Genomic DNA, 8,573 nt, shown 5'->3' with positions numbered 1-8,573 from the left:
TTTAAAACTTATTATTTATTTTAATTTGAGGGAAATATTTAAAATTATTTATTAGTATTCATTATTATTTATTTATTACGCGTGGGTGACCACATACGATATATTGAGGGATTTCGCGTCTCCGTCGCGAAAAATTCGGTAGATATACGTTATATAGTGAAGTTTCGTTATAAGCTTTTCATCATCACTAAGATATGAAGCTAATTTTTCAAGGCTGGATGCCATAAATCTGAATGAGTCTATAAATCGTAATGTCACTGAAGTATTTTCAATCTATTTTGTAAAAGATATATATTTGTTTATTAATTGGTAGTAAAGTTACATCACCTTTAATTAATGTAGCTAGACTTTTAATTAAAAAATGTGAATCATAGCCGGATAAATTGTAAAAATCTATGGGTATAACATGAGACTTTGGATAATTGACATTACAAGATATATGAGCTGGACCGCGATAATTACAAGTGAAATGACAGTGATCATAACACTTATCTGTATTTATAGTAATTATTTTTTCGCAAATATGACAAACAGTTGCCTGATCATGTGTCTCTTGCTGCTGTTTAGTAAGCGGCTTCATTGGTATGGGATTTTTTAAATATCCTTCATACTCGATAGCTGATTTTTCTAACTTTAAAATAAACCAATCAATACAAAATTTTGAACGACTTAATTCAAATTTAGATAATTTCTTATCATAACTGCATTGCTGATAAAATGCTACACTGTGTGGAATATGCTTTTGAACTTCATCATCTCCTTGAGTCGTTTCTAGTATACATTCCAAGTCTGCATATACAACAAACGGTACCTTGTCTTTATATCGGTAATTTTTGAATTTTAAAATTTGATCTTTTGGAAATGTCATATTAACTTTATTCATCTTAAAACAATGAGCTTTGTGATTTTCATACGAATAATCATATCTAAAACGATTCAAGCATCTATCACAAAAAAATAATTTGCAAGTTGACTTGGAAATTTGAGATCGAACTAGTCGTGAAAGATCTTTGATCAAAGCAAAGTGAAATTTAGGTTGAAAATTTTTAATGTCAAAATCTGATTTATTTAATTTAATATTCTGCTGTACCATTAAGAGATGAATAATTTTTTATCAGATTTTATGAGTTTACTGAGATACAAAGGAATTATTGTACTTTTATTGGATTTTTTATTGCAAAATTCTGACTCGATACCGTAGACATTAATTGGTAAATTATTTAATTTTTCAAATTTGGGGATATCATTTAAAGTGATTGGAAATTTTATACCTTCATATTTTAATATTGAGCTAAAGTGAGGATAAGATGTTTTTCTTACAGGATGACTATTAGTAGCAGGATGTAATGCTGCAACAACGCTCCATAAAAAACAGTGTTCATCAAAATTTTGAATATTTAATACTGCTTTTTTTGCCTGGATGTACTTGGGTAGTTCCACAAACGTTGTATCTCCAGCTTAAAGAGGCGCATATCTCGACATTGTAATGATTGAACTGTGGATTTCAGTTAAACTCCACCCAGAATCCTTTTGATTGGATTCCTCGACTTTCTTCAATAATTTATCGTTGACATGATCCTGATACCAAGTAGCAAGAGATGTTTCGGGTAAAATGTCTCGGCTCTTTGTGTTGAATGACTTTGTTTCTTCGATGACATTATCAGCTTTTACATTTTGAACTTTGCAAATCAATTCAACATTTACTTTAAGCCCAGCAACATCTCTGAGCATATTTTCAACTTTTTCAATGATAATGTTATGTCCGCTGCTTAAATTTAAATTGATTATCCGGGATTTCTCCCTTTGGTAGCGATAGAAAAATTTAGACGAGCGATTTGGAGGTTGCGGACAACATTAAAGAATACGAGGAAGAGGTATCTTCCTATAATTTATTATTTATGGTGGATCTTTTACTTCGAAGTAAGAACCCAAACGTCTCCGAAGAGACTGGTGATATTGTGTTGAACCAGTTCTCTTATGAAAGAATAGAATTTCAAATTTTTCACCTACCTTTCGATGTTTCTTTCTTTCTAGTCACGGCAGGTTAGATCCCTCCAGAACGTTGCAGCTCACTCAGCTTCCTCCTGTAAGATTTGGTTGGATGGGCGCGGCTGGGGTTGTAGGATGTAAACTTATGTGCTACTCTCGAATGAAACTCGGAAGGCTGAACTTATGGTTTTTCTGCTTTTTATTTCTGATTTAGTTACAATACACTTGTACACTGAATCCTTTACACTAAGTTTTAACAATTGATATTTTTAAGATTATTGATTATCCCCGGAAATTTATAAGATTTCTATTTTATATTTAATGCGTCCTTTTTACACACCCGAGAGGTGATTTTATGCGCAAAATAACTCAGACCGAGATGGAATCGCAAATACACGTGATATGCGTCAGTATTTCAATCAGACCGGAAGTTTCTATTAATCTGTGAGGATTTTTAATAGATAAAGAAGTCGATTATTGCTTTTTCAACGCCTAAGCGGAATCCTGCAATAATTGACTGCTAAAAGATGTCAATTTAGAATGCCTTATTGATTATTCAACGCCGAAGCGGATTCCTGCAATAAGGTTTAAATAGAAAAATATTAAAGATCCTCTTATTGACTTTTCGACGCCTGGGGCGGAATCCTGCAATAAGAGTGCACGAAAATTCGACGTTCGAATATTCGCGGACTGTAAGTTAGAAGAACCAACTAGCCAAGAGCCATGGGTGCTCAGGCATTTTATAAACTTTGATTTTGCGATTGATGGGGAATTTTAATTATTGTCATTGGTGGAAAGTGACGACAGTTTATTAATTGTTCGTTAAACTTATTGCACTTATCCTCCCACTATTCTTTTGTCGCATGAAAAAAAAAAGGTGGACAAAGCTGACGCTGCGTTTTCGCGCGCTTTTGAAAAGAAGAGCTCTGTAATAATTATTTACATGCATATGATGCATACCCATTTGCATATGTGTATGGATGACCTTGAGACTGTAAAAAGGTACCGAAGTAAGCTGGGGAGAATAATTCCTTCACGCTGTGCGAATCTGCATTTAGCCGACATCTAGCGATGTTTAATTGCGAATAGGTTTGCCGCGTCTGCATGAAGAATTTGATCTCCGGCTAACGTCTTATCTCAAGACGCATTCCGCTGACGCTCCTTGCAATTTATGAGTAGGAATACTCAGTGTGACATTAACGACAAAGCTGAGAACTTCGTCAGTGTAAAAAAAAAAATAATTCATTATGTATGTTACTGGTCAACACTATAGGGGTTTTTCCACGTGGTTCCAGCTGGTGAGGCACCGGTTCCATTATTTTGTAAGTATTAATTTATCGTTTTACCAAAAAAAAATTTAATTACGAGAAAAGGAAAGAAAATTAATTCTTCTTTTTTTTTTCTAGGCGTTGTGCGAGATAGGTATGAGGATAGATGTATTCACCAGGCCAATCAACTCCCTGGTGGGGATGCGGCTGTTGCTAGATGTGAAGCTTGTAGGGGTTTTACCTCCCGAACTAGAGGAGGTTACTACTTATTTCCGGGCCTCCTGGGCCATCACACCTCCGAGGGTGCAGTTGGTGGCTCCAAATATTGAGGAGATTCGGATTCTGGCCACCAACCTCCTTGAGACGGCTGAGGACCTTATCAGGTAAAGAACTAATTTACATCCAATTGGAAGGTGTTCTCTTTTTTTTTCTCTTTTTTTTTTTTTTTTTTTTTTGGTTTAATGGAATTCCATTTTTTTTTTTCACAGAGCCGACCTACCCGGAGCCCCCGACGAGCCCCTGGAGTACCAGCCCTTCCCCATAGCGGGTTGAGAAAAAATAAAAAAAAAAGGAATTCTTTCAATAAAAAATAATTCTGGAAAAATTTTTTTTTGTGTAGATATCAAAAAATAATTTTTAGAATAAAACAAAAAAAACACATGAAACTTGATTGCTATATTGATTTTTTTTCCTAGTAGTTCCTTTCCCTTTATTATATTTCTCTCTTTTTTTTTTTTCATATTCATGTAGTATAATTAGTAATATTTCTTCCCCCCCCCCCTTTTTTTTTTTTTTTGAATTAAATTTTAATTTAGGTTTTAGGATATATATATGATTACGCTAAGGCGGTTAACCTTGTGAGCGCGTGAGATGACAGTCATTAAGAGAGAGAGAGAGAGCGCGCGCTTGGCATATAGAGGGGCTTGTTAATCGGTCTCTTCTTTACCCGCGTTCGCAACTCTCGCGGTAGCATAGCGTCAATGGGATGTTGATTATCGACCGCCATATTGATCTCATCTTAGTAGATCCTCACCGGCAAGTGGCGCCATCTTACGGCAGCTAAAGGAACCATTCTCTCAAACAGCTTATTCCGTTGACAACATAGATTACCCGATTTTTACAGGGATAATCCTGCTACCGGATGGATTTTAAAAATAATAAGGATGAAATTATGCCAAAATAGAGAATAATGGTCATGTATGAATACGGAATGCATGGAGAGAGGTTTTTACAGGTTTTTTTTTTTTATATATAGGCGGAAAATTTCCTTTCTATGCTTCCTGGCAATATCTTTGGTTTAAAAGTTATTACAAATTTCATGTTCAACTGGGTATACATTATAATTGATTTTGTCAGATTATCATGAACTTTTGTGCTGATTTAGCAAGGTCGTGGTTAATTTTATATAATTTATTCTTTTTGAAGGAAAAGATAATATTTGAATATAGTGCTTTAGTTGAGTTGTTCTTATAGCTAGCGGACGTTCGTTGCAATAAGAGGTAAGTTGGCTAGTTTTTATTAGAACCCATTTTCATTAAAGAAATACGAAATTTTTGTAGTGTCTGGTTCAATTCGTGATCTGAATTTCGATAATTCTAGGATTTGTTAGTAAAAATGTGTTTTAACCGCCCACCTTTTGAGATTGTCGATCCAGACTTGGATCCTTTACCGATCCCACTGGAAGAGGTTATCATCGAGGTACAAGCTCGATGGTACTTGGATTCGGACCCGATTTTTTTATTCACGACCAACAAGTGTGAGATCGATTGGATCCATTCTGTGGCACCACCATCACCCCCGCTGGATGCCAATGGTCGTGTTCTTACCCTATTAGAGGTGAACGGATTAATCTTGTGTTTTTAAATTTTTTCTTTCAAAATTTTTTTTTTTTTGTTTTTTTTTTTTTTTTATTTAATTTGTTGACTTATGGATTTCAGTATATAGTGGTCAATTTGCACTTGCATTTTACTGACAATGCCGAGGTTCGTGACAGTTATTTATTGGAAGTTTTGAGAAATTTCCGGGACATTCGAGAAAACAGAAATAATTTGCGGTTGCTGAACTCCAGTTTAAGGGGTTTTTCTATCGCTTGGTTATTTAAAAGGCGTTAATGGTTGTAAAATTTTTTTTTTTTTCCTTTTTTTTTTAAAATAAAAGAAGGTTTTGAAAGGATTTGCACAGGTTTAAGTTTTATTTATTTATTCCTAAAGAGTTTCCAATAATATTTTTATTCTTTAACTTTATTTCTTTTACTGCTATAACTCTCTCACGGCTGGCGCGTCTTATTACTGCTGACTAGCTATTTTACGCTAAGTCAGTCATTCAGTCATTTGGTTTGAAGCTGGCATAATGTGTGTGTCTTTTGGTCACAAGTACGACCTTGGGGATCCCATTTATTATTTTGTAAGAACGTATGCAGAATTCGTTTATATTAGAAGAATTGTTGCAATCTGGGACCCCAAAATTCATATTTGTGAGTGCTATTACTCATGTGGTATACGCAACAATCTGTTACACGTAAGTGTTTAAGTGTTAATTCAAGGTCAATTGTTTTTATAACGTCATAATTCTATTCGTTCGTCCAGTATTATTTAAGCTGTGGTTCTCTGCCCTACTGCCCTGACCGATTAAAGCCTGAGCTTTTCCTGGCCTGGAGTAAACATCTTTGGAGAGAAAGGGACGAAGATTTAGATGATTGGATGGAAGATTGGATACCAATCTCTTGGCTCTTTGAGGAGGACGGGAAAGATGAGCCAGAGGGAGGAAAATTCGAAGACTAAAATGGTGCAATTTGGTCATCACCAGCGTTTGCTGGGTGGCTCAGGAGATGTTATCACTTTGAGTCACTTTTAACTGTCAATTTTCTCTTTTCAATAAAGAGGAAATGAGCTTGAAGATCGCTTGTTCCTTCATTTAACCCAGAACCTACCCATCCTTTTTATTAACCGTATAGCATCTCGGATATAAATAATATGCGAGTGTAAACGGGGAGGAAAAGCGGTTTTTATTTTCTTTTCCTCTTTTCTTTTAAATTTATTATTATTATTATTATTAAATGGCGCAATTCGCCAGGTAAGTTAATTAAAATTTTTAAGGAACATGTGACCATGATGAGGTGAGTAACATCCTGATGTTTGTTTTTGAGAAAAAAAAAATATCTTTTCTATTTATTGCTTTCATTTTCTGTTATTATAGGAGGTGAAATAGGAGTAATAGGAGGTTTTCCTGGAGCTGAGTTTTAAAGGCGAATTTTAGTGGAGAATGGTGTTTCCTCAGGAGTTGTATTAACGGCTGTTAGAAGCGGCTGTTAGTAATGTTCAGAGTTGCGCATGCGCTGTGAGAGGTAAGCACTCGTCTCTTAGTTAAAAAAATTTTTTCCTAGAAGTAATTTCCTTAGTTTTGACAGGAATTATCAATTCTCCTGTTTTCTCAAATGTCCAGGTGACTTAAAATTTGTTATAATTTGAATGAATTTTGAATTTAGATATATGAAATTTTTTTCTTTGAAACTTAATCTTATAAATTTATATTCTAGACATTTCCTTAATTAGAATATAGTAATGTAATTTTTCTAAAAATGTTGTGCCGGTAAAATAGGAATCCTCTTTCAAAACGACGTAAAGTGTCGGTAAATTCATAAGAATTTGTAAAGTTACAGGAAGGCTTGAGAATTATTTTGGAGTCTGGATTTTAAGTACTTAAAAGGAAAAAGGATTTCTATTTTTTCGTGAAATTTTGATTTGACTTATACATTATTCTTATCTTGTTTAGGATGATTATATCGGAGCGTTGAAATCTGAGAGGCGAAGGCCTCTTGTGGTACGAGTTGGAGTCGCTGATTTACTTGCAGAGAAGACGACACGACTTGAAAGAGCTGGTGGAGTTTCCTGGAGCTCGATGACTTCCGGTTGGTCCCTGATTTGGACAGACTTTAATTGGGAGTCTGAGGTACGTCTGGTTTCTTTTACTTTTTTGGGATGTACCTCGCCTGGCTGCTTGTTTTTCTTGTAGGTGAAGCAGCGCTTCTTGCTTGAGCATACACAACACTTGAAGAGTACTGGAACGACGAGGATAACACCCAGGACGGCTAAGATGGACATGTTTCCCACCGTCATCGTTCGGTGGATATCGTCTTCTTAATGGTGTAACGCTATTTCGGACATTCTATTTTCCGTTTCTTCCAATCCTGCTCCCCAGGGTTGGAATTTGTCTATTGTTTTTAACGGGTCGACGTTTTTCTTGAAGAGAACTCCAGATATTTTGGGTTTAGCTGTTAAATTCGTTGATAGCGTTTCCAAGGTTAGGTTTAACCTTGGCAAGGTTATGTTCAGCTGAGTGATTTCTTCGTCTATGCCTTTGATTATATATTTTCCGCTTCTAACTTCGCATCTACCGCTAACATGGACCATTCCTGTTCCGTTGATGTGGTATTCTTTCTCCACTGGACTTGAGCACTTGAAAATTAATTTTTCTTCCGTACAAGTCGAATACGCCCAAGAATTGAATTGGTTGAGCTTGATCCAAGTGGTTTTACATCCTGGGATGATGCGGACATAGCAGGTTTTTGAGATATCCTCCGTTGACTTCAAAAGCAGCTTCATTTCGCAGTCTACTTCTTCTTGGACTTCCGCAGACTGGAATGGTATTTCGGGACGACAAGACAAATCGTCCCCGATAGATTTGCAATTGTTGATATATTCAGAATCTGCTAGGTAGAATCTCCTCAAGCCTGGATCGGTAACTAGGAACCTTTTTGATGGTAGTATCGTCAGTGTCTGAATTTTTCCATTGAGACATTCTGGCTTAGGCAGTGGTCTCATTTCGTATGACAATAACGGAATTTTATGGAATAGGGGTAAGGTTACTATGATAAGTAGGTAACCTTTTGCCCTTGCTACCTTTACTGTAGACACAGCTGACAAGGTTGAAATATCCATTCGGTCAATTGGTTAAGGTGGATTCAAATCCGGATGCTTCCTCATGATGTCAACGGTTGCTCTGTAGAGTTGTCTTGGTGATATAGCTTGTGGGGAAAGTCTGCCGGCCTTGGCTTCCTCTATGATAGTTTCCGCTTCCTTCAGGACTCGAAGATGGTTACTGGCGATCTCCTTTCGTTCGTCCCCCAGCATCATGACTTTCATTACATATGCGAGTTTACCCAAGGAATTATTGGTAGAATTCATAAAGTTCGTGGTAGCATCTGCGAGATTATTTAGGTTGGACTGCATTTGCGCCTCGCTTTGGAGAATAGTATTGATCTCACTCTTGACAAGGTGAGTGGCGTTCTGTACTAGGTGCACCATTTCTGCATTATCC

Source organism: Microplitis demolitor, chromosome 2 (genome assembly GCF_026212275.2).
Source record: "Microplitis demolitor isolate Queensland-Clemson2020A chromosome 2, iyMicDemo2.1a, whole genome shotgun sequence".
In the NCBI taxonomy this organism is placed as follows: domain Eukaryota; kingdom Metazoa; phylum Arthropoda; class Insecta; order Hymenoptera; family Braconidae; genus Microplitis; species Microplitis demolitor.
Note: the sequence above shows the minus strand (reverse complement) of the source record.